This window comes from Anas platyrhynchos, chromosome 3 (assembly GCF_047663525.1).
Source record: "Anas platyrhynchos isolate ZD024472 breed Pekin duck chromosome 3, IASCAAS_PekinDuck_T2T, whole genome shotgun sequence".
Lineage (NCBI taxonomy): Eukaryota > Metazoa > Chordata > Aves > Anseriformes > Anatidae > Anas > Anas platyrhynchos.
Genome location: NC_092589.1, coordinates 113,057,376 through 113,084,329, shown reverse-complemented (window position 1 = coordinate 113,084,329; position 26,954 = coordinate 113,057,376). Strand labels below are relative to the sequence as shown.

At 40.7% G+C, this 26,954-nt stretch overlaps 1 protein-coding gene across 9 annotated transcripts in view; it reads right to left on the bottom strand.

Moving 5' to 3' along the window:
* KLHL29 (kelch like family member 29) overlaps positions 1–26,954 on the bottom strand; it is a 387,462-nt gene that overhangs the window by 145,792 nt on the left and 214,716 nt on the right. The window lies entirely within an intron of this gene.

Sequence of the window (26,954 nt, the reverse complement as noted above, 5' to 3'; positions counted from 1 at the left end):
AAAAAAAAAAAAAAAAAAGGAAAACCAAGATAAGCCTGTGACTGTTGAACAGTGCTGCACGATATTACTGATTTATTAACTTGGCTTAATCAATAAGGCTATCATCAAGGGCACATTTAGTTTGCACATAAATTTCACTTTCTAACAAGCACTTTTGTGTGCTCACTTTAGTTTCCATAATCTGATCCAGGTCTCAGGAAGCCTTCTTTAAGGGAGAACAGAGAATTCTTTTTCTAAAAAAAGGATCAAAGTATACTCAGTCGACTCTCAAACAAAAGGACAGTCAGTACTGTAGAAACAGCATGCTTACCTTTCACAGCAAAAAGAAAAATAAGCCTATACATCCAAATTTATCACTGCCTTAAGTTCATCAACATCAATTGAGCTATTAAATGTGGCTGAATTTGGCTCATAGCAATTTAAAAACCTCAACTTTCTTTGAGAGTCTTCCATCAGTAAGATGCTAATTTAATGCATAATTCAAAATCCACTGTCCTTTAACTCAGCATTTGTAAATAATTAAAAAAGAACTAAAAATCCTTTTACATTTATAAAGCTGCCCCCCCCCCCTTTCTGCTGCAATACAACAAAGACTTTCCAATCAAGAATTTATTTATTCTTTAAATCTGAAAGTAAAAGCCGTACAAAAGATGAGGAGAAACTGATTTACAAGATAAAACAATTAGCTCTGGGATATGTACATTAAGACTAATAAATTTCACATCATATTTTAAGGGAGTGGAGGAGGAATCCCAGATATATTAGGCTTTATTCAAATTCTATTCAAATGTTCAATTAAAAGCATCTTATGAAGGTAAGTTATGCAGTCACTAAAATTAAGACGTGAAAAACAGGATTAGAGAGCTGCATCTCTCAAAGAGGATATACACTTTAATAATCCATCCCTTTTCCTACACACAAGATAACATCTGCAATCTGCCTATTCTTGTAATTGCTCTGGTCTTGTTAAAAATTTGGGCTATGCAGGAGAAGCTCAAATATATTTCATGGTGAAACTACTAAAATAATATCCTATATTTCTTTTAAATCCAAAATCACATATCTCAATGGTTCTTATTAAAATCTTTTTTTTTTTTTTTTCCATGCAGACAGATGAAAATGCATTTTAAGACTCAAACAAGTCTGTGCAAAAACAGATCGAACCCATCAATCTCCCAGTTGGTTCTTAAAAGAAGCTAAACATTCAGCAAGCTGTTCCGACCAGACGTGACTGGCAGGTCTTTTTTGAGAATATGAGGTCTCAAGATGCAGCCCTACATACGTTCAGACTCAGCTTTACTAACACCAGAAGTTCAGTGCAAGCTCAGGCAGTTGGGTGGTCATTTCATTTGATTTACATCGGAGCGCTAATATGTGTTTTTTTTTTTTTTTTTTTTTTTTTTTTCCGGAAACACAGCCATCGTTTTCTCCAATTTTTCCGGTTTGTAGGTTTACATCAAAGCATTTGTGCTCTTTTTGTTTCCGTATCTCCATGCTACCAGTAGGAAGCTGCCCGGTTCTCCTGTTTTCCTTCGGCAGAACTGATTCGTAGACTAGCATGAATGCTTCGGCTGCCTCAGCCATCATCCTTCTAAAAGATTAATGGCAAACACATCACATACCAGGCTATAAATCTAGCAAATGGCTATTAGACATACTTTGCTGTCCACAGCCACACGATTTAAAGTAAAACAGATAATGGTATAGCTGCGGCTGGCATTACTAGTAGGCCTGCCAAAACTGTGCTACATTGACACCCATTTTTTCCAGGCACCTCGCTCTTGGTTTTGGGGTGTAAATCAGGTGATCCTTCAATATCACTATGTTCATAGCTACTTGTAATTCTAAATAGTCCTTCATCATCTGAGGATAAATGGGTAAGATTAGATTCTACCTAAACTTCCTCTAACAACAAATAGTTTTATATTCCTTTAGTTTTTATTACTTTATGATGAAATTTTTCCAGGTGTCCAGTCTTGGCCATTGGTCTCAATACAAAGAGGAAATCCAGCAAGGATGGGGACATTGGGCAAAGACGTTGTCCTTTTGAAAATCCTCTGTTATGTATCTTTTAAACAAAATTTACATTAGCGAAAGCTTACAAACTCCTACTCTCTAAGCTCCCAGGAAGCTAAACCACCTCTAAAAATAATCTCCCATTTGCTCACGAAACTTCAGGGTTACAGGGCGGAAGAGAAGGGTTATCGTGAGCCCTAAATAACGCAGGTTGGTTCTGTAAGCCAGGCAGGGAAGCTAAAATTAAATAACCTTCGGTAGGGATACCTCACCTGTCACACCAAGTCATGATCTGATCTACCTAATTCTCCTCCTCCACCATTGCAGTTCATGGTCCCGCAGAAGCTATTTCTGCTAGGACGGGTGCAGGGCAGACACTGCCCTCGTGACCCTTCTGAATGAACTGCCAAGAGACCAACGTGAGGTCTTTGAGGATAATACCTGTTAAGAGGTGGCATGTCCCCTGATGAACTTGCTGCGGCTTTCAGGAAAGGTAAAGGGAGTTTTAGCTCTTTTTTTGTGCAACTATTGCCTTCAGGAGTCAAACAGAGCCTTGGCTTGCTATAACATAGCTTCAATTAGAAGACAAAGCTATAAATATCTAACAGTGCTGATCAAAATGGCCAGCTTTGGTCACAAGTATCAAACAGAATGAGAGAAGAGCCAAAGCAGGACCAAACATCTACTTTAAAATAAAATTAAAAAAAAAAAAAATAAAAAATGAATAATTTCCTTTCCATGAAACATATAGAAATAAAAATCATCTTTATTGCAAATCCAGAATCTCCTTTCCTACCCACATATTCCACCAGGGTTTGTGGAGTAACCATTAGCTTCAGGCCTGGGCTTCAGACAAGTGCACTGACTGGGCACCAGACTACCCAGACATTATTAAAACAAAACCCAGATCCTTATCTTGTTTTTATATTTATTGGTGATTCTGTGCCAAATCCAAATGTGGATCATATGCTGAATTGATTCATATCAAGTCATTACGAAAGTTGAGTCATTAAAAAAGACCCTACACCCACTACCTACCCTACCCAATACCCCTGCCTCAGAAAGGGTCACAGAGCTCTGAGATCCTCTGAGTGGAAATATAAACAATAAAATAAACAGATGTATACATTTATTTACGTGCTTCTTTCTAAATAGAAGCTTCCTTCTAAAGGATGTCCTAACTCCATGTACTGGGGAAGAAAAACAAGAGATAAAAGCTGACAAGACTAACAGAGGATCTGCTTTTCTAATGCTGCATGTGATTAATTACGTGATTTATTTTCAATGACTGGTTCAATCAATCCTGATCAAATTAACAAAGACAATGATCAGAAATACCAGAGAAAACACAATACAAATGATTTGGTTCCAGGGGCTCCAATCAAATGAAACAGGATTAAATTAACCAGTGATCGGATTAAGCAGGAGTTGCTGTATAAAGTCAGAAATGTATCAGTACTTCAGGCCATTTGCTGTCTCTAGGGTTGCCATTTCCAGTGGCCTAGAGCTCTCAACAAACTTTAAACAAAACTGTTTTCCCTACGTATCACAAGGGTATTGTGGAAATTAGTATTACCCATATTATTATGACTATTATTATTATTATTATTGTTATTATTTCACAATACCACAGTGTCTCGGGCCCTGCAAGAGTAATGACCCTCTAAAGAAAAATCACACCCATACACAGCCTCAGGCAGCCAGCAGCCTGCACCTGAAGGAGTTTGCAGTCTGTGCATGACACTGAGATCAAAAGGTGACAGAATATCAGGATACAATCAAAAAGACAGCAAAACCCATTTAATTCTACAATGTTAGCAAAGCACAAAGATGAAAAAGCTACTGTTCAACAAGGCACATTAATGAAAGTTGCCGATGATACAGCTGGAAACGTAGTTCCTACCCATAAATGCAAGTATCATGTGAAAAATACTTCCTTTTGCTGAGCACCTAAGCCACAACCAACTAGAGTCTTAGAGCACTGAACAGAGGTGTACCTTAAAATGCCTTGAGCTCACCCTGGTCCAGCTGGACCCATTAATAGACACCTGCAAAGGGATTTCGTGTCCCAAAGTAGATAAAGGAAGGGCTGGGAACATCTGAAGCCAGCCCATTTGGAAGCAAATAGGAGAACGTAAATGATGAGAGAGTGAAACCAAACTAAATTCCTGCCCCTTTTCTCATTAAGCGAATCCCTTCAAAGATAAACTTCAGGGATGTGGAGAGGTCCATAAGGACTCTTATTAAAGCCACTTCAGGACATTAACAAGCAGTTCCTGTTTGTGAATCCCAGCCCCATGTGCTACGGTGGACTGAGAAGGGACACCCAACTGGTGGTCTTGCTGCTCTCATGGCAATGCTCCTCAGTAACACAAGACAGAAGAAAGTTCCACAGCAACGACAAAAAAAGCTTTCCAAAAAAAGTGTGTAACCTGAACAAAAGAGTAAGCATATGTAAAGAGGTCAGTCCCAAATCAACTGTCCTGCCCACCTGTATCTCCTACACAAGCATTTAGGAGCCATATGGGAAGACTCCTTCCCTCTCCCTTGGCATGGTACCACCTCAATTTATAGGCACACATTGCTCAGTAACTGTAAGCAGACAGCATGTTCATCCTGCAGCTGGGTGTCTGTAACCTGACAGGATTCAGTCACTTGTCGTCATGTTGGGACTTCTCACTCATGCAGAGAGCAGACCAAGCTAAGCATTTTGGCAAGCGACAGCTGACCTGTGGGGTGTGGGTTGGTCTCTGTCCTGAACGAAACCACTGGGGACACCAGGTTGACTTCTGATGGTCAGCAAGCTTGGGGTTCACCCATGGGATCTGGTTTGCCTGGCCACAGCCACGTGTCCCATCCTTGCAGCTTGCCGTTTGCACTGCAGATGTTAATAGTGAAGGACTGGCCTTGTGGGACTGAACGTTTGACCAGCTCCTTTACTTATTGAGCTTGAGAAAGTATTTAGAGAAATATTCTTCCCTCTCTTCCCACAACTTAACACTTAATGTTTCATCTTTTTTTTTTTTTTTTCAACTATCGCAGTGAGTACATTTTAAAGCATCAGCTCCTTCTAAACAAAAGACATCTCACATTAAGATTAAGAATGCATTATTTTTTTCTTTTCTGCCCCCCTCCTTCTGCTCTCTTAAAGAGTATCTCATTTGTATGTGCAGGTTTTTTCTCATGCTCTGCCTTGCTACATTTTTTTCAGTCTCATTGCATTTTTTTTTTCATGAGTATTCTCAGTTTCATTTTCTTCCTTTATTTTCCCCATGTCTCTATCTCTCTCCTCACCCTTTCTATCACACTCTTTCCTAAGTGGAATGAGAACCCAATTATACTCCTGTTAGAACTGAACTTTCAAATCCATCATGTGCTAGTGGGCTCAAAATTAGGCAAATAAATTCCCTCAACCCTACAAATTAAATTGAGTCTTTGCATATGTTCTTTTAAGAGCACAAAGATGTCAAGTATTCACCCAGCTGTCACAAAATATGATGAGCAGGCACTTTGTATTCATATAGATTTTCTAAATCGTTTGTCAGATTTAACAGAAATGCTAATGGATCCAAAAGTAAATTCTAATCTATCCTAAATATCTGGTTATTATTTGTGTTATTGTAGAATTGTCAGCTGAGGATCAGGGCACAATCTCAATGCATCAGACATTTTGCACACAAAGACAAAGATCATTTGGATGACACGCAGGTATTATTTTGCAATTTCTCAATTTTTTTCTCATTATTTTAACCAACACCCTCCTCAAAGATATACTCAGCTGCATTTGAAAATAAAAGTACCACCAGCTTGTAAGCACGATTACCTAACGTGTCTGCTGTTGAAAGACAAGGTCTTAAATTTGCTAAAGCCCATGACCCTCCCTCAGGTGTACACTTTGAGGGGAAAAAAGCTATCACGAAGGTCAGGCTTTGCTTATGCTTTGTTTTGATCAAAGTGGGGCTGAGCAGGATCAGACTCAGCACGAGGATGGGAAACATCCAATGAAGACCTGGAGCAGCACCAGGCGCTCACTGTGGGGCTCTTCCAGTTCAGACCAGTGAAGAGAGATGGCTCACACTGGTGCTAGCAGAAGCACTCCTTGCTTCAAGGCAGGGTTGACTGGGGCCTTGGGCAGCCTCATCTAGTGGGAGGTGTCTCCATCCATGTCAGGGGGTTGGAGTGAGGTGATCTTTAAGGTCCCTTTCAACCCAAACCATTATGTGATTCTGTCAATACACAGAGATTCCAGCTGTGGTGCTTGCACAAAGCTGCTGACATCGGCAGGTTGGACATTACCAAGCACATGTGCACCTGGTCTGCATAGGTCAACAAGTCCCAAACATGCAGGATTCGCCACCCAGGTGCTGAACACCTGTACAATCTTACTCCCGCAGCGAGTCCAACACATTCAGGGAACCCGTGATGTGATGAACACACCCTGGAGACTTGTTCTGTACATACTGTTGTGGCTGTTTGTCTAAAAACCTATTAGGGCACTGCTTAAAGCAGGAGGGCAGCAGATCCTGGCTGTCAGTGATAATCCACTGCCAAAATCAATAACGTTGGCAAGGTTGCTTCATGGATATTTACGATCAAAGAGCACATTTTCCAAGAATATATTGTCAGCCCCATTGTCTTGGCCCAATTTCAACTCCAGTAATTGCATTTCTGGCTGTCTAATATTCCCCTGCCGCTCTGCGGAGACACAGGGGCCCTCGCTTCCAGTCCCACGCCGCTTCACAGCATCCTTGTACACCGTGGAGACACCACCGCATTCAGCACAAATCCGGGCATGCTGAAGCAGTGGACACAGCTTTCCCTGCAGCTATTTTACAGAGCAGTTATTACCTAAAAGGTTTTGTGATTCTTAGAGCTGGGAAGTATAAGGTATTGTTGTGGTTGTTATTTAAGACATGATTTATTTGCCCCTGGAACTAGTCATCTTGAGACATCTTTTAATTTCCTTCTCTTTCATGAGTAAATTTGCACATTTAAATTATTTACCAAAGGTTGAGCTAGGTAAGGCTCAGTTTGTATTTTTTTATTCCATTAATAAAAGTAAAACATCTCTAAAATGTGAATGTCTACAGCTTTTCAATACACAGCTTGAGGGAGTTCAAGCCCTTTCAGATCTAGTTGCAAGAGCCAACTCCACCGGCAAACTAAAAATCTGCCTTTCTCAGTGGAATAAAACTCCTCTTTACAGCAGTATAGGGCATAAAATGGGAGGTTTTAAACTTGTGACATTTCCATGTCTGGAAAAGCTGTCACTTGCCCAGCACGGAGTCTTACCTCCAGCTGTAAGCCCAGGGGCCTTAGTAGCATTAGCCCAACTCTAAGAGTACCACAGGGAGAGAATGGTATCACTAAAACACTTTTAAAACCTCCCCAAATCTTTCTTACACTTCAGAAAACAGAAGTTTCCCCAGTGGTAAGGAACTCCTATTTCCAGCTGTACGTGCTTGCAGGCCTGCTTTTCAGAAACCTCTCAGTAGTGCCGAACTGACCGGCTCCTGCCTGTTGGAAATCCTGCCTCGCAGTATTTGGGGAGAGATCTGTGAATGCAACGTGAGAGAAAGCACTGTGTTTTTTTTTTTTTATATATATTTCAGTTTTAAAGATGGAGCAACTGCTGGAAGTGTTTCAGAAGCAGGAACTGTCAGAAGCCATCCCATACGTGTGGTTTTGTGGGCAAAGGAAGACGTGCTACGTACAAGTTGTCGTGAGCCACCTCCGATCACTCTCCCTGCCTTCCTCCCACTTCCCAAAGGGACCATTGTGAGTGTTCAAACAACTGCAATTTTAAACGTAGGTAGCGTTAAGCATATTTCATATTAAAATGTAAAACGATTACCAAACAAAACAGAAAAAAACCTCGGAGAACTATGCATATAAGAAGGGCTAATAAAATATGAGTGCATAAATGTATTCAGGAGCATTTGCATATGTCAGAGGGAGTGGAAAGAAGGTGAGCATAAGATGAGAAAATAAGAGCTGAGACACAAAGTGACAGAAAAATGCACCAGTTCGGGAAGAAAGGAGCAGGCAGGGAAAAGGCTGCCTTGCAGATAAGCAAAGACTCTGTGTACAACATGGGGGGAATTTTTAAACACTAGGCTTTTACCTAACATCAGTGGGGTTATTATAACTAACTTGGTAAGATCTAGGGGCAGCAGTTAAACGATGTAATACAGGTACCTAATTTAGGTGTCATGCCTACTTCTCTCCATCGGCTCTGTGAGAAGCTGGAGCCTGGCAGCCCTGGATAACAAGTGGTCTAAATTACTCATCGCTCTGTGGAAGGTAGGAGCCATTGTAAACTCTCTGACTGTGCCCCCGTGTGCACTGCAGCAGAACCAGAGTGAAAAAGGAAAAAAAGAAATGACAAAGAACATCATCCAGCTATATTACAAGCAGAAGAAAGAAATTCAGGAACTCTATGAAGAGAATGATGACCTAAACTAAAGAAGACGGAATACTGGAAGTTAAATTATCTGTGCAGAAAATTTAATGTAAAAAGATTGAAAAGAAAATACATTCTATGTAGCTGCACCGTGGTGCATCTAAAGGGGAAAAAAAAAAAGCCAAAAATAAAATAAATAAAAAAATAAAAAAGTGAGTGCATAGGAAGGAGAGAGATTTTTTTGTTTTGTTTTGGAGTATCTAGTTCCTAATTTAATCTTAATCCACTCTGACATTTATCCTCATGGATAATTCAGTATACAAATTTAGGGCAGAAAAAGAATCCATAAAAATAATAAAATAAGAGCTGCTTGCAAGGGCAGTATCAGTAAAAATTGCCCTTGGGTAAAAATAATTTCTAGTGCTTTGTGTCCTGCTCAGCTTCAGGCAATGTATCAAGATCCTAGGAACTACTTTTTTCCCCCTGTGCAATCATTTGTGGCTCTCATCCAGTCTCTGATTATGCTAATTGCATTTGATGGAATTTGTATGTACTCTCCTTCGCTCTCATCTCATCTGAACATACACAAGATGCATTTTTAATTTTTAGCTCTTAAAAAAAAAAATAAAAATAAAGGAACTTTCTCCCCAAGGTTGTGTAGAAGTCAACCTTATTACTAGTTCCAAACAGCAAATGAACAGCCTTTATTACTAGCAAAACAAATAACCCTTTCTACATTAATATGTTGCAACAAAGCTTTTAGTTAGTGAGAGGAATGTCATAATGCACGAGTTTGCATAACACAGTCAGATCATGTCACCTAGACACAATTTCGTTTGCATTAAATTAAATCCACCATCCAAACTGCAACTTTAATAAAAAGATATAGCCGAGTTGGCTAGATCAAGAGCTGACATCATTTTGAGGCAGACACTCACAAGAGGGACAGGGAGCTGTTGTAAAACCATTCCCGAGGGTTAGCGATAAAACCTGGGACTTAAATTCCTGAGTAAATGAAGATAGTGTTTTTTTTTTTTTTCCTTTATTCCCCTTTAAAAGTGCTCTTGACCAAGTAACTTGACATCAAAACCCACTTGATTTTGCTGAGACAAAACCAGGTGACCTTAGTGACCTCAATCCAGGTCTCCTGGCTGTCTTTCAGGTCCCCAAAGGCAGCGGTGACGGGTTTATTTCATACTTCATGGAGATCCTCTGAACCTCTAAATTATTCTTTAATTCTACTAACTGGCAGCTAAAGAGAAATGTAATTGCAAGAGTAAAGGACTCGCTTCCCCTCCTAAATCAAAACAAGACTGGCTTTTTATTCTTTCAGTGAATTTTAGTGAAAAACACCCAACTGACAGCCCTGTGCGCTGCAGCTCTGCTCTCCTGCACAGCAGCTGCAGGCCAAAGGGCAGAGCTGAAGCCTCTCCTCATTTGTGTCCCTCCCCAGGACACCCACAGCACCCTGCACACTGCACATCACAGCTGGCAACGCCTTTAGGGCCGAATTTTCCAGGGTAACATGGATAGGCACCGCAGGGATTTCTGAAAGTGCTTGATTTCTGCTCAGTTCCAGTGAGATGGAGTAAAGATGCTCCAGCCAGCACTTCTGACAATCAAGGGGCACCTAAATACTTCTGAAAACCTGATTGCAGAGGCATCAGTCTGTTCCAAAAACAGAACGTATTTCAAAATGTGAGCTGTGGTCTGTGTTGGAGAAAGGCAGCAGAAATGCAGGGAAGAAGTGGAGCCAGACTGTCCTGTCTGAAGCAACCCAAAACAAATCTGAACCTCTCCAAATACAACAGTGACCACTGAAATCACAGAATCACAGGACTGTAGGGGTTGGAAGAGACCCCTCATCGGGTCCAACCTCCCTGCCAAAGCAGGTTCCCTAGAGCAGGCTGCCCAGGTTGGCATCCAGATGGGCCTTGAATATCTCCAGAGAAGGAGACTCCACAACCTCCCTGGGCAGCCTGTCCCAGCGCTCCGTCACCCTCACCGTGAAGAAGCTATTTTGCATGTTGGTACCGAACTTCCTGGGCTCCATTTTGTGGCCATTGCCCCTTGTCCAGTCCCCATAGACCACTGAAAAGAGGTTGGCCAAATCCCACTGTCTCACACACTTAAGATATTTGTAAACATTGATGAGATCCCCTCTCAGTCTTCTATTCTCCAGGCTGAACAGACCCAGGTCTCTCAGCCTTTCCTCACAGGGGAGATGCTCCAGGCCCCGTATCATCTTTGTGGCCCTCTGCTGGACTTTTTCCAGGAAATGGCCTAGGAAGGTTTACATGACAGAAAGGGACACAGCCAGGGGCACTGTCCATTTGCAGAAGGGACTGAAAACCCTGCTTTGGTCACACAGGCCCTCCTTATAGGCACAACAGATTCAATTTTGAAAGGTGAAAGGAGGATTTTGTAGCAAAAAGCTGAAGAGAAAAAGCTGACCAGGCAGCCTGGTTGTGTGAATTTACAGTTGAAGTGGGTTTTGGTCACCTTCCCTTTCTCCTCCCAGCGTTGGTGCAAGTTTTGGTGGTGACATCTAAAGGAGGCAGTAGCTAGCTGCCATTCTGTACTCACTGCGGCTGGCCCTAGAGCTCTCTCAAAAAAAACATTTTTTTCTTCTTTTTTTCCAGGCTTCTGAGTTGCCTGTGCAAGTTATTGTTGTCAGCATTACATCTGGAAGCTGGGACCCCATCCATGCACTAGTTTTGACCCTGTAACAACAGTCAACCCTTCTGAGATGGGCTCTTTGAGCTGTTTTCTGGGATTGAGAGCTACTTCACCTGTGACTGGATGCTGCCTGCTGTGTGAACCTATCTGCGGGTGAACTGGCTTTTCCTCCAGCTCCAGTTCTTCATTCCACAGCCTTGAACAATGCAAACCACTCCTCTGGCAAGGGTGGCTGCTTATCACTGGTAAAATATATGCCATTTATTCAGAGATCATTTTAAAAGTAACTTTATCAAAAAAAATAAGGGGGGGTGGGGAGATTTTTCAAGGCTCTTGGCATTTTGACATACTCTTAAAACACAATGCTACAGGAATTACAAAACATAAATCATCCACAGTAACAAAAACACTCCACCTCATGTCTGCTGCTACCTAAATTCTTTGTGATTCTTCAGGCACATTTGTTATATACATATAAATTTTAATTAAGGGAAAACTTGGCTAAATACTAGATAAAATTATTTGTTGTATAGTATATTTGAAAAGCAATGCATCATTCTAATAGATTATTCAATGGATATTTGCAACCATTTATAGAAGTGTCTAGGTAATGCAAAAAAAAAGAAAAGATTAATTGAATAATTTATTTGATGGACAACAGCATTATTCATCAAATACATTATTCAACTAATAGTATTCAACCAATACTAATTAAAAGCAGAGAAGCAATTGCTTTAAAGTACAACTCATTCAGATACCAGTTTTGGCTCCATTAAGAAAACAGAGAAGATAGGAGGGATTTGCAGGGGAATGTCTCAGTTCAGGTATAGTTGGTCCAGATATGCTTCATGTTAAAGGAACCACATCCTGCATCACATTTTTTTCCACCAAAAATATCCACATGACACTGTAGGATTTATATCTCTTACTAAACTACTTGTCGGTACTGGGGCTGGATTTGAGTATCTTCAAACATGGAGGTATTTTAGCATATGGAAGAGGTTAAATGAATATAGCAAATTTGTAACTTGCAGGGAGGATCCAACTTGCTAACTGCTCCCAGAAACACTCTTACCTGGGAGGAATGGGAGAAAGAAATGATGTGGCATCTTTTTTTTTTTTTTTTTGGCCATTTGGTTTCCCAAGAGCTTTGCAAACCCTCTTCCATCTCGTGACTAATGTCCACCATCGCCTGATAGAAGTACAACACTTTCCGTGCCCAGCCTGGTGATACGCCATGCCTATGTCCCATCATGTTGCAGGACCATGTGTGCAAGCCCAAGAGCATTAGAATTACTGCTTACACAAGCTGCTATGTCATCAAGCAAGCACCCAGCAGAGGGTATGCAGCCTTTGCCCTGTGCCTGGAGTACCACTGGGACAAGCCAGAGAAACAACCTGTGCTTCAGAAACACCAGCTTCTTATGCTAGGCTGGGACAAACATCTCCACATTTTTTATTTAGCAAGCAACAAGGAATTTATGAAGAACATTAGGTTTTAAGAGCAAAAGGCTGACAACAGATGCGTCCCATCCATCGAGGGAATAGGCGAAGACCATATCTTATGTAGCGAGTAATGACCTCCTAGCAGCACACGAGTGTGGAGAATTGTTATTGTCAGACGGTGTCCTATAGCTCACCCAGTCACCCTCCCCACAGACAGGAAAACCACCACCTGAATAAGCCCAGCTTCATGATCACGGCAGGAGGCACACTTAGGCACAGGCTGCACATGACAAAGAATAAATACCGTGCTAGGACTTTATAGATAAAATAAACACTTGTTATGCTCCTGACAAATATTCCACAGAAAAGGCAATCATGATGGTTAGCAAATAAAGATGCTCTTAAAGTTTATTAGAGTTTTAAAAATATTTTGTTATTTAACCAAATTTCCCCCCCTTTTTGGGGGGAGTTCTAGGATCATTTACAGGCAATACAGTTCAAAACAGTGGAATAAGTTGGACTGCACTGAGAAAATATTAATTGGAACTATTTTGCTTGTTTAATTTACGTTAATATTTTAAGCAGGTTTCCTTTTAACGATTCAAGACACACTTTCTACTCTAATCCACTACTCCCGTTTGGAAGGAAACAGATGAATGTGATGAAATGCAATGCAGATGATAAATTCATGCCACTTGAAAAGTGGCAAATGACATTTGCTGGTCTCTCAGTTCCCATTTCATGATTGATATAGAACTATAAACAAGAAAATAAGTACTGTTAAAAATCTTTCTATACAGTGGCAAGTAGGGTTTTAATGGTGGTTTGCCTGTGCTTATTAACAAGCCATGGCAGTTGCTGCACACTGATCAGTAACCGCGTAAGAGCTCAGCCTACTGTAGAAGTCCTGAGTCTATGTACTTTCAATTTTAGAGCATAACCATCATACGCTCCACAAACCAATGAAATTTCTAATAATACAAACCAATGATGTGTTAAATTGAGACACTTCTAGCTTGAATGCCAAAAACTTCACTATGATTTAAAGGATCTGTGCTTACCTTTCTCTATCAATTTACTGTTAATTTGCCACTATTGGAGCAATTTACGAAAAGAAAAAAAAAGGTAATATTTTATTTAATTTTTAATACCAATCTTGGTCATTTCAAATACATACTGAAATGCCATTTATTGTACAAAATGCAATACAGTAATTCAAGAAGAGTAGGTGAAGGCATGAGAAGTGTTGAGGGGGAGCAGGCAAAATGAAATCATTTTACAAAATACCTGAATTTAGATATAGGGGGCAATCCTCATTACTCCCCCAAGAAGAGGCAGAGGGATTAACAAAATTTTAGGTCAGGAAACATTTCTCTATTTCAGCTATGCTAAGCACTGCATATTTTTTTTCTTAATTATTACGCAGTTTTGCTACTTTGATGACTATCATCATATGGTAGCTTTACTGAACTGTAAACAAGCTATACCAAACAACACGAGAATATCCCTTTTTTTTTTTTTTTTTTTTTTTTTTAACTAGATGTGTCTTCTAACATATTTCACCCCAACTCCTCGAGGCGGCATCCAACCATTTCTTTATTACTCTATGTGCAAAATCAGACATACAGCATTTTTTTTTCAGTATCCTGTTCCCACTTTCTACTCAGACACAAGATAAATTGTAATGACCTTGCATGAATCATACTGACGTCACACAGTCTAGGCTGCGGAATAATTATGAAAGCCCTTTTCGATCTCTGTCTCCAGGAGCTCTCTGATAGTCCCTTAAAATCTTTGCCACATCCTTCCACTCTCCAGCAGGCTTCTGGGGCAAATATAAAGTCACAGCTTGAAAGAGAATGGAAACTGCTCAGTGAATTCGGGCACCTGTAATAAAGAGCATTTAAAATTGGCTTTGTGATTAAACTATTGCTTAGCCTGGTTAGCTGTGGCCTTCAGCAAATCAGGATACACTGAAATCACTACAATGCTTCTTGCAGTAGTTATACTTCTAAGCAATTTGAGAAATGTCAAGCTCTGTTACTAGACAACAGCGGAGCACAGCTCAGGTCAGACTGATTCCTAGAACGAAGCTGGTGAAAAGCAGCAGCTCTACCAAGTACAGATCTGACCCTCAGATTTCAGTACAAGGTTAGAAATTGATAAGTTAATTGTCCAACATTAGGGCCTGCAGCAAAAGCAGCTGCAACAATTAAGTGGTAACTTTATGCAGCAGGGGAAAGCAGGAAAGATACCTCTCCCATAGTATCTGCTTCTGACCTTCCGTTGGCTGGATATTGTGCTTGGGCTACCCCAACCTGTGCCAAATTCAGTGCACAGGGGAGAGGAACGTTAACCAAATAAAGATCTCATACCTCATTTCCTAAAAAAAAGTGCTAACCACTCACTTTGCCTTATGGAAATGGCATTTAACAACTTGTCCTGGAACACTGTTGGGCTTGGCTATCCTTGATCCAACGCCGATCCCCTGTGCTGCTGGAAACCCCTGCAAAGCAGCATGGTTTTCTGCCAGAAGGTATCTGCAGGCACTGTGGCCTCAGACACTGAGAAGCAGAGAAGACACTTTAAATGGTACCTGCATTGTCATAAAGTCAGTGTTAGTTACACTGAAATGATATGGAGCTACTGGGGCTGGTTTTAAGTCATTTTTGTCCTGTGGCTTGTAAAATGACAGCATAATTATGGTTGCAAGGGACATGTGGAGGCCATCTGGTCCACCCCACTGCTCAAAGTAGGGCAATCTTCAAAGTAAGGTTCAGTTGCTTGGGGCTTTGTCCAGTGGAGCCTGGAATGTCTCCAAGGATGGAGATGCTACACCTCTGAGCAACCAGCTCCACTGTTTGACGGCCTCATTTTGTTCTGAATATCTAACTGGAATTTCCTTTGCTACAACCTGTATCTGTTACCTTTTGCCCTTCTACTGTGCTCCTCTAAGAAGAGCCTGTCTCTCTGCTCTTTGCCCTCCCATTAAGCTTACTGTACACAACAGTGAGAGCTTTCTCTTATTAAGGCTGAGCCAAGCCCCACTCCTTGAGCCTCTCCTCATATGCCACGTGCTCTACCCACCTTACTAAACTAGTGGCCCTTCACTGGACTTATATTTCTTGAACTGGACTATCCAAAGTCCTGAGTCCTGAGTGCTGAACAGAGGGCAAGAGACACTTCCCTGGAGCTGCTGGCTACACTCCTGCCAATGAATACAACCGGTGTCTTTCTTGAAAGATCACCCCTGAGGAACACCCCCAGGAACCAGTCACCAACAGAACCTTATGCCATGATCACAACACCTCAAGACTGGTAGTCCAGGCAACTTCTACCCACCCTATGATAGAACTATCCAAAATACATCTCCAGTTTAGAAGTAAGGCAATGGTACAGTGGTAGTACGGGACACTGCCAAAAGCCTTGCTGAGGTCAAATGAAAAGATTTCTGCCTCTCCCTCCTTGTCTACATCTCCTCGTAGAAAACAGTGAGTTTGGCATGGCCTGCCCTTGATAAACCCATATTGGTTGTTCCCAGACACCTTCTTTTTTGTCATATGCTCCGATATGGTGGTTTCTAGGAAGATTTATTTCATAAACTTCTCATGGACTAAGGTGAGGCTTACTGGCCTCTGGCTTCTTAGATCCTCATTCTTGCCCTTCCTGAAGACAGCCATAACATTTTCCTTCTTGATGTTATTAGACACCTCCCTAGATTGCTACAACAATTCAAAGATGGCAGAGAACAATCTCACAATGACATTGGCTGGCTCCCTCTGGACTTCACACATATTTGTGGCCCCTAGGTCAACCTTCTTCCACCACGGGTAGTACTTTACTCCTCCAAACTCTGCCACTGGGAATCAGCAAATCACCCGAGGATGAGGTAAATTGGTGAAAGCACTTGGTCACTTGGTTTTGATGTCTATGCTAGAGAGGAATGTGGGGCCTGAGGCATAAAGATCCCAAATGCTTCCAATCAATACTGTTCTGTTCCTTTGGCAACAGGATGGTCTGGCCCCTATCGGACATTTGGGAAAAGCAGGCTCAGGACTGCATGGATTCATTGGGTGAAACCAAGCAGGAAACAACGCATAACCAGCTCTTAAAACCAGGTCATTTGTGGCTGTGAATTTCATGGATGAGTTGCATTTTAGGTGAACTTACTAAATCTTTCATCAATTTTAGATACTTGTTCCACAATTTCATCAAAAGCTCCCCTGTTCTTTTCAAGAGGAGACACAATTCAGTTTTCTGCAGTTTGCTACTGCACTTAAGCACACATCTGTATTTATACACACAAATGAACCTTGATAAAACTATGTTTCTATACTGCCGATATTCCTTCTTTCTCAATGACAAACTTGCAACTACCTAAGCATCCATTTCCTATCAGTTTCTGACCATTTAACACAATGTCTGTGCTGCCTCTATTGCATTTGCTTACTGCTGAATTTGTCTTTAGAGATGTAAAGAAGTAGAGGAGAAGCCAAAACCAGTAACCTGCTGCAGTCTTACTGTACTTAATACTCCTTTATCTTTTTTTTTTTTTTGTGCATCAACAAGTAACTTTGACTGCTTACAGAAAGGAAAGTGATTCTGATTGTCCATTGTAAACTATATATTTACATGCCTGTGTCCACAGAAGGGCAAGGAGGCTGGTGAAATGTCTGGAGAACAATTCTACGAGGAGAGGCTGAAGGAACTGGGGTTGTTTAGCCTGGAGAAGAGGAGGCTCAGGGAGACCTTACTGTCCTGTATAGTTACCTTAAAGGAGATTGTAGTGAGGTGGGGAATGGGATCTTGTCCCAAGCACTAAGTGGTAAGACAAAAGGAAATGGCCTCAAGTTGTGCCAGGGGAGGTTTAGGTTGGATATTAGGAGAAATTTCTCTTCTGAAAGGGTTGTGCTGCATTGGAACAGGCTGCCCAGGGCAATGGTGGAGTCCCCATCCCTGGAGGTCTTCAGGAAACATGCAGATGTAGAGCTTAGGAGCATGGTTTAGTGGTGGACTTTAGTACTAGGTTAGAGGTTGGACTGGATGATCGTAGAGGTCTTTTCCAACCTGAAAGATTCTGTGATTCTGTGATGTAACAGGTTCAACCACATGTTTTACCTCCAGCTAAACACCAAGATTTTTCACAAATGAAAGCTGCAACTTTTCAGATGTTAATGTTTGTTTTTTTGACACACGCTACTACAGATGTATAAACTTCTAAATGGTTCTAGTTATGTTATAAAATACAGAATTTGCCACTAAAGAAGCTCTTCTGTTATGAAAGTAATATAAATGACAATGCTGAGAAACAAACTGGTGGTTGCAATGCCATACAGCATTTCTTTCATTTTTAAAAAAAAAAAAAACAACTTAAAACTTCTCTTCATTCCCAAGGAACTTTTCATCCATCACAAACATCCAAAAATTTCAAAGTGACTTTGAAATAAGATCAGCCACACATATCAAGAAAAAAAAATCTTAACATTCTTTGAAAGAGGAAAGAAATGTCCTTATTTTCAGTGTCTTTTTGTGTATTATCTTTTTTTTTTTTTTTCCCTCTCTGTAAAGAAAGCTACTGAGGAACATGGGTGTCTTGCTCAGCAGTGATGCCTGTGATGTAGGAAAAGAGAGAAAACATCCAGCACTTAGGCAGAAATAACCTGAGATATTTCTTTGAATTCCTTTCACACTACTTTCATCAAATACATCTCCCCCCATTCGAAACAGTAAGCTGCCTTACAGCAGGTCTTGCTCACTGCACACAGGCAGCCAGTTGCCCTGACACCCCTCTGCTCTTTTCATCCCACTTCTGTAGTCCAGCTGTGAAAACGAGAGCAGGGAGACTTGGATGTGTCTGTGGATGTCTGTTTGCTGTTCTAATTGTTTGAAAAAGATGCCAAGAGACAAACTCTTGGCTTAAACCGCTTCGGGAGCCCTCTGTCTGTGCTGAATTGTGGCTGTCCCTGCGGATGTGAGCTCTGAGCACCTGGGCACAGTGAGGAAGCCCTGGCTTGGAGCACGGAGCTGGCAGTGGCGTGGTACCCAGTCCAAGCTGCTTCGCTGTAGTCTGTCTGGAGATGCTGAGACTTTCTGGAGCTCATCACCCTTCCTGAGCCAAACTGACTGTGGGAACCATATCAGAAAATGACCTGGAGCTGTGTCTTTCTTGTTTTTACATGGAGGTGAGCAAACTTCAGATACAGCACAAGTTCACAAGCAACTTTAAGGTACCTTTGAAGGCACCAGTCCTTATTAAATGTGTTTGGTCTAAAAGGTGATCATAGAGAAAGCTAACACCGACTCTGAACTAGTGAGGGACATGAATTGTTTTTGATCTTAATGACTGTAAATACAAACTACCCTCTGATCCACTTTCTCCTGCCCTGCCATTCTGTTCTCTCCATCACCACTTTCATTATTTTGGATATTCTTATCTCTTTAAGCATCTCCTGAGCTCTGCTTCTTCCTTCTCTTTTGTAACAGCACCCACTGATTGCCCCATCTTGTCCGTATATTTAAGGAAAATTTCTGCAGAATGTGTGCAAAGGTATTTTTTTGACACTTCAGTTCTTTCCCTTCACTCACCACCTTTTGCTTTGCCACAATCACATCAGCTGTCACTCGATTTGTGCGTAAATCACCTTCAGCACCTGCAGTGCAAATTTCTCTGCGAGACAAGCTATTAGATCAGCAGCTCAGTTCATCTATAACAAGTCTTGGATGGCAGTTACAAGGCCTGTACTCATCACAGACTCAGTCACAATTTACACGTGGCAGACTTTACCTGGGTGACCACTGTCAAACTGCCTTCCTTTGACCCCATGGAAATTAGGGTTGTAGCAGTGATTCAAGCAGTGTCAACTTTTACAATGGACTATTTGGGAGATTGTCAGTTGGGTCAAGACAAAATTGTACCAAAAACTTACAGAACTGAGCATTTCTGGGTGCCAGGGACCTGGATTGTGCCCCATTCATTGAGCATCTTAATGGTACATGTGCAGCATTCACCTACTGAATGAGCACCACTGCAATGGGGTGGCTTTAGTTGCTGTACACAGTTGTTAGCATGAGGCTGTTTTTTTCTACCACAGATACTCAATTGCAGCATCACTAGCAATTTCCAAAACATCAGCTCTCACAACGTTACCTGCTGCTAAATCCCAGAATTGCGTTAAATAATATCTCTGTAGAAGTTCAGCTCCATTTGTGGGCTCTGAAAACCTGATGTGTAGATTTACAGCTGTCTGAAGTCACAAAAAAATAAAATCTTGAAACAAACACGTCCATGTATTCTCATTAGAGCCCTAACAAGTGAAAAGACTGTAGTACAGGCAGGGTCAGGGAAGACACAAAGGAAATGCCCAGTGACCACAGGGGCCATTCAGCCTCTTCAGAAGAAGCGCAGTGCTGGAGAAGCTGAAAGAGTCTTATTTTAAGCAGCTAAAGACTTATTGCACCGTGCTTGACAATGTCTTCCTAAGCTGAAATGACAGAAGGGCAGATAGTTTATGCAGTGTGCAACTAAAGACTAATTCAATGCCCCAGATTCCTCCCCGGTGCCATTTCAATGACTTCAAGGGAGCTATTTTGCCAAAGGTATTATGAGAATATTTTTATTTCAATAAAATGGCTACCTTGCTGGAATTAATTCCGACAGATGTTTTAGCAATTACAAAATCACTTAACTAATTATCTCAAATACCTTTTTGGCCATCTCCACTACGATAAACACCTGAAACAAAATTACACTGAGTAAACTGCAGAGGGATTGTACGAAACCTTGGCTTTGGGAGAGACAGGATGGAAGTTAGTACTTGGCACTTAATGTCATCAGCATTATAATGATGCAGCTAGAGTATATATAATTTTGTTGCTGACCTTACATTATTATATAATTAAGGTAATTTAAGTAATTACTTGCTAAAAAGACTAATTTTGTTCATCAACATAAAGACTCTCAAAGCACAGCAATATGAGGAAATTAGATTCCAATACAGCAATTTGGGGAGAATTAGAACCTCTAGTGAACAAGTGAAATAGGAGGAGGCAGTAAAACTGAAGAAAGGATAGTTAAAGTTCCCAAAACCTGAAAGTACTCTCTGTTCTGTCACAGACATCCCCTGAAACTCCCCAGTCCTCTAAACATAGTAAGGATTTTCTTGTCACATGGAAAATATTCACTGTGAGGTTTCTAACTGTAAACTTAAATTTAGTAAGTAAAGAAGCTAAAACTATTTTTTTCCCCTCAAGACAGACAAGCAAAAATCTTTCCTTAGAGAAGTCCATAATCAGAGTGACTTTTCTGAAGGCATTTTTGCCTCTCCCCTTCAAAATAAGATTATCCTAAAAGATCCTCACAAATTAACTCTTTAATTGAGTATGCAGCAATTTCAGTTATGTCAAGCCATAAGCTCATCCAGCAAAAATAGACCACATCATTCCTACACAATAATGTAATTTTAAACCACAGACTTTTTCTTCTGGAGACACGTCTACTTATAAATGGTCATATTAAACATTGGTGTCTTTTGCAAGCATACCAAGAGTTAAAAGAAAAACGTTGATGTCAAAAGAATGTTACATTTGAGAAACTTCAGAAACATTTTTTGGATCACTCTTAAGTCTTTATTTTAGAGGTGATAACCTGTCTATTTACTTGTGTTCAGACACAGTAAAACTTCTTCTGTCTTTAAACTTTGGAAGAAAAGAAATTCTTACAACAGAAAATAATTAATCCAGCTTTAAACCTTTCTTGCTGTTGTTCCTGATGCTGTTTTGAACTGTATGTGGACATTTGCCTGCTTTTGTGACAGGAGAAAGATTTTGCTGCAAGTAATCAATATTTTGTTTGTTTAATAACTAAGAAATTGCTTGAATACATTACTGAGTTAATGATTTGGCAGGACTATGAAACATGCTAATTAAAATTTTAAGTCACAAGAAGCCTATAGAAGTATTTAATAGAAGAAGCTGCACGTGGAGAGACTGTTTTTGTACTTCAAGCAAGTGTGCTATATTAATAATATAAACTTTCAAAGTCCTTTATCTATAAAGCCAGGAGACTTCGATATATACAATCTGTGTTTTTAATTCAAGTGAAAGAACTTTCAAGCACTCTTAAGAGCACAAGGCTTAAGAATTTATGGGGCTACAATGATATTGCAAAGAACAAACCGAATACAAGTTTTTAAAACAAAATTTCCAAGGCATTCCAGAACCTGATGCATTAAGAATGGAAAGTACTGCCCTATTCAAAAACATCATTGAAAGCAGAAAAACTCACTATTGACCACATACGTGTGAGAGAAAAAGCAAAAGGAGGATCCTTGAAGTGCCCCCAAAGAACCCGACAGCATTTTGGAAACAAGCTGTCTACCAGACTCAACAGAAAGACATGAGAAAAATTACTTCACCGTCACTTGCAGAGGTTTACCTGTTACTGCTGTTACTTTTCTTTGAACACTGAAATGTTGTTGTAACTTGAGTTTTATTAAAAGCTCATTCTTTAAACCCCAAACAGCTAGACAATGTAAACCAGCTAAGGTAAGACAGAGTCTGTGAGGGATTTAACTCAAATTTAAGATGCTTCATTTTCATTAACATTTCTGTCTCAAATTATTCTTTAGTCAAACCAGACGTTAAATGACATTGAGATTTTAAGTGAATATTTCTAAAGTTGCTTCCTCAAGTAATTGAATTAAAGTTTTCCTCCAGTTACAAAGCTTTCTGTGATTTACTTTTGTCTGCTCACAAATATTTTCAGATTTGCTACATCAAAAAAAGACTCACCTTTCTAAACTGACTTGTCACTAAAACTAGCTGGGTTATCTATGCTAATTAGCTGCACTCCATCTTAGACTTAAATGTGCCTCCATGTGCCTAAAAAGGGACATTCCATAATAAAACTAGGTATGATGATGCAGTATGCAACAGAGCATCCTCCAGGGAATAATGGAACTAACATTGATTTTTATTGCTCATTTTTTGACCCCATTTTTTTCCACAAAGAAAGAAAAAAATGATTTAATGATTAATAACTTCCATTTCCTTTGTTTGCTTACTTTTGTCAGGTTTTCCTCCAAGGCATGGTAGGAATCTACACTAATAGGACCATCACTTCCCTGAAATTGCATCGCATAAACAATTATGTATAATTCAGCCTATGGTTTCCTCAGAGGTTTCCTCAAAGGCTACATTACTTGGTTCCTTTCTAAAATATTTTCTAAATTTCCACCAACACTAAAAAGGGTAAGTGTAAGACAAGATACCATCAGTACCTGTTGCTGCTCTACAATGGGAAATACCTTTTCATTCCTTCAAATAATGGACAAACACATAATGGAGCCTGCTGCTAGGAGGTGTAGAAGTATACTTTCAGATGGAGAATGACGCGAAGGTTTTGACATTGGTTAATCACTGGACCATCCTGTCATGGAACAAGGAGGATCTTCCATCATGAATTGAGCTGAAGGATGAAGGAGATTCCCAAACCATGTTGTTGCTCCATCACAAAGCATAGAACTTGTTCCAGGATCACTGGGTGAAACTGCACAGCCTTTCAGAAGGTAATCATACTCACCATTTCTGGCCTTAAGCTCTATGAATATATGGAGGAAAAAAATCCCTGATATGTTGGCCAAAGTAGTTTTGAAGAAATAAAACATCACATAAAAAAAAGAAAGGCTAAAGAAATATTAAATTATAAAAGTAAAGTAACGTACTAGTAGGAAATAGCAATGACTAACTAAAGGATGATTCATCTCAAAGTGCATTTAGTTGTAAAAATGTAGGATAAATTGGGCTTCTGGCTAATGCAGTACAGTGGAAGGTGGCAATAGGTCTGATGAAGCAAAAAGCCTGGGGAGACATATTTGAGCAATGGAATATTGAAGGGTGAAATCTGCTGCAAAAAAATGGACCTTTTCCTTCCACCCCAAAATTATTTCTAACAATTTTAACAGCTATGTGAAATAGAGCTTATTTGATGCATCAAAAACTAGAAAAGCAAAAGCATTTGTTGTCTGCTTGTGAAGACACTAAGGCCACCAAGATGATCAAGGGACTGGAGCACCTCTCCTCTGAGGAGAGGCTGAGAGAGCTGGGGCTGTTCAGCCTGGAGAAGAAAAGGCTTGGGGGCATCTCATCAAAGGAATACAGAGCCAGGCTCTTTTCCTTGGTGCCCAGTGCCAGGACAGGAGGCAACAGGCACAAACTGGAGAACAGGAGGCTTCCCTGACCACCAGGCAGCACTTCTGTGCTGGGCGGGTGCTGGAGCCCTGCCCTGAGAGGTTGTGGGGTCTCCTCCTTGGAGATCTTCAAAAGCCACCTGGACGTGGGCCTGGGCACCCTGCTCTGGGTGTCCCTGCTGGAGCAGGGGCTGGACCAGATGGACCTAGAGGTCCCTTCTACCTTAACCGTCCTGTGACTCTATGATTTTGTGCAGTAGGGTTACTTACACACTCCCCTATGTATCAGTGTCATCGTTTGAAGAACATACAAACCTCCCAGAACTTTCCTGAAAGGTCCATCCCTTTTATGCATGAATGAAAAACTGAAGTACATTGGGAAATGCAGATAGGTGTTATGGCTGCGGGTTTCATGTCAGCCCTCTACAAATACTTTCGTACAAGTAAATAATCGAAAGCATTAAAGATATCAGTGAAAAAAAAATCAGTAAAAGTACATGCAGTCTAGGTTTTCAGCGTGAGGGTATTAATGTGCTCATCATTCTTCAGAATTGAGTCACTTCTAGAGGAAGTGCAAAAATAAAATACAGTAAGCGGGATGAAATATTTTCAGCCGTGAAATATCTCCATTGCACCTTACAACTTGGGAACTCATTGAATGAAAAATGTCATTTCTAGGAGTAAAATAAAATAATATGACAACATGAGAAAATGATTGTTGTAAAATATTTACTCCAATCCATGAGCATGTAAGCTTTTGCTGTCCTTCGTAGGGATAAATTTGATAACCGCTCTAACAAGTAATGCGAACAAAGGGTGCAACATATCCACCAGTGTGAAGAAGAGATCTTCATGACACATAACTGGTACATCCGCTGATGCTGATGTTTTCAGCTAATTCTGTGCTCCCCAACTGATTTGCAGCTTGCTTATTTCTGGAGGTATTAGCATCCTGTCTATGGCTTCCAGGCTATTTCCTGAAATTGTGTGTTTTTATAACATTAGTCTAGGAAGACCGGCATGAAATAAAACCCTGACAAGCAATCAAAGAAGAAGTTATTTTCTAAAGAAGTTTCTCTGGAGAATCGGGTCAAAAGCCTACCTCTAGCCTTGCACACTTGGAAGACATGAAAGAAAGCTTTGTTTTAGAAGCTTAGATGTCGACACACAAAGTTGATAATTGTTTTTTTTGCGTGTTTTTTTTTTTTTTTCTTCTTTTTTTTTTCCCCGCTGTTTATTGCTTTTGAAGAAATTCAGTCCAAGACCTGGGATGCATCAAAGAAGGATGTGTATTTGGATGAGCTTTGTTTGATGGCAAGAGCTTTTCCTTATTAAGTCATCAAAACAGCCTGGAGTGAGAAGGTAGCCGAAGCCTTCTGGAAAAGAGTAGCAAAGCATCACTGAGGACAATCACAGGGCATGGAAACTCGGCAGCTTTAACATTCTCCCTTTTCAAGTACACACAATTAGGGAGCTAGATGTCTCATGTGTGAAGAGCAAAGGTGTCTGATCCAAAACTCATCAAGTCAATATAAACATGCCCTTTGACTTCAAATGAGCTTTGGATAAGCCCTCAAAGACTGAAGCACTAATGAGTTAGAGCTTTTCCAACACCACTTGGATAATCTTCCAGGTGGGGGCTGTGGAGGGCATTTTCAAAAGCAGACCTCAGCTCTACGTATTGGTTGTGACGTTACCTTCTTTGGTCAGACACTCAGAGGCAGTTCTGCCTGTTATCTCTAACACAGTGCAAAGACTTTTTCCGGAAGACCACTGCATACTGACCTATCCAACTTTTTGCTACTGCAAGGACCTAGGACACTGATGATGTGCTTCTCGGTTATAATATGGATTATTGCTTTTGTTCCATTTCAGAAAGGACCTTGATTTGTATATAGTGCTAGACACTTCTTACAACCTACGGATATTGCCGATGGAGTAAACATGAACATGCTGCCTATGACTTTGTTGCCGGCATATAGGAAGACTGGGCTATTCTGATGATTCTTTCTAGTCTTATGTAGCTTTTGTATCGACACAGAGAGAGAGAAGGAACTACACACCCCAAACCAACTTTCACAGTTGCATCAGAACATCTATTTGTGTCACATTCAAACCCGAGCCTCTTCAGCTTCTATCAGCCAGTCAATTGCAGGCGCCAAACCCAGTCCATTTTAGGGGCAAGTAATGAAAATGCTATGCCAGGTATTTGGCCAACTCTTCAGTTGCTATAGCTTTGTTTAAGGGAGAACTTCAGAATGTAAAACAAACAAATAAACCGAAGTAATACTTTGCTGGGAAATAAGGATCAAGGTACTTACCACTTTGGATCTGTCTGGCAATGAGGACTCTTCGTTAAACCAGAATTGCTCTGCTCACATTGCTGAGCTCCTGTGGGGCCAGGCCCCTGCCCTCCCACCTCCCTCTTATTAGCAGAGAAGCAATTCTGCTGCAGTTGCTCCCTGAGAGTAAAGACTGGTGTGAGGATCCTTGAGCAGATTTAACTTGCTGGAAAGTACTCAGAAAGAAAGAAGGGCAGGAATGTAGAAGATGAGGCATGGAAGAAGAGAACAAGAACAACTCAGGTGCCACCCATGACATCTCTCTGTCAACCCCCTTCTGAGCTTTCCTTCCATCCTTTTGCTTTGTTACGTTTCAACCAGAAGCCTTTTGATACTGACTTTCAGTCTATAATGCTATGAATTCCAGACATTGCTTTTTCCAAGTTATCTGGGCTTTTATATTATTACATTGATTATAAGGCCAGAAACATGACTTTATTATCTACTCTGATGTGCTGCATAACAGAGTTAAAAGACCTTTCCTGAAGTGTTTGAACAACATCTTTTTAATTGGTGCCTCTTCCTCCTTTCTATTTTTGACTTCTAAGATTTCATATACAGAAATCTGCCCTGATTCTTGGTCAATTTTCCCCTGAACAATGATTTCCACCAGAGAACTAATGTATTTAATTTCAAGACAAATCGAGTCCAGATTCAGCTTGCAGCCCCTAGTATCTATGAAAACTTTGCCAGATTGAGTGCTGAAGCCAACTCTTCGTCGCAGGAGGTTTTGAGCTGGAATCTGAGCTCCTAGAGAGGGAAGGAGGCAACAGATCCAGGCGAGAGGCACGCCGTTCCCCCAAAGCCTTCCTAGGCATGGCGTCACAGAGTTTTGATCCTCACTCAAAGCTCTTATTTTTATTTTCCGATTTTGTTTTCGCT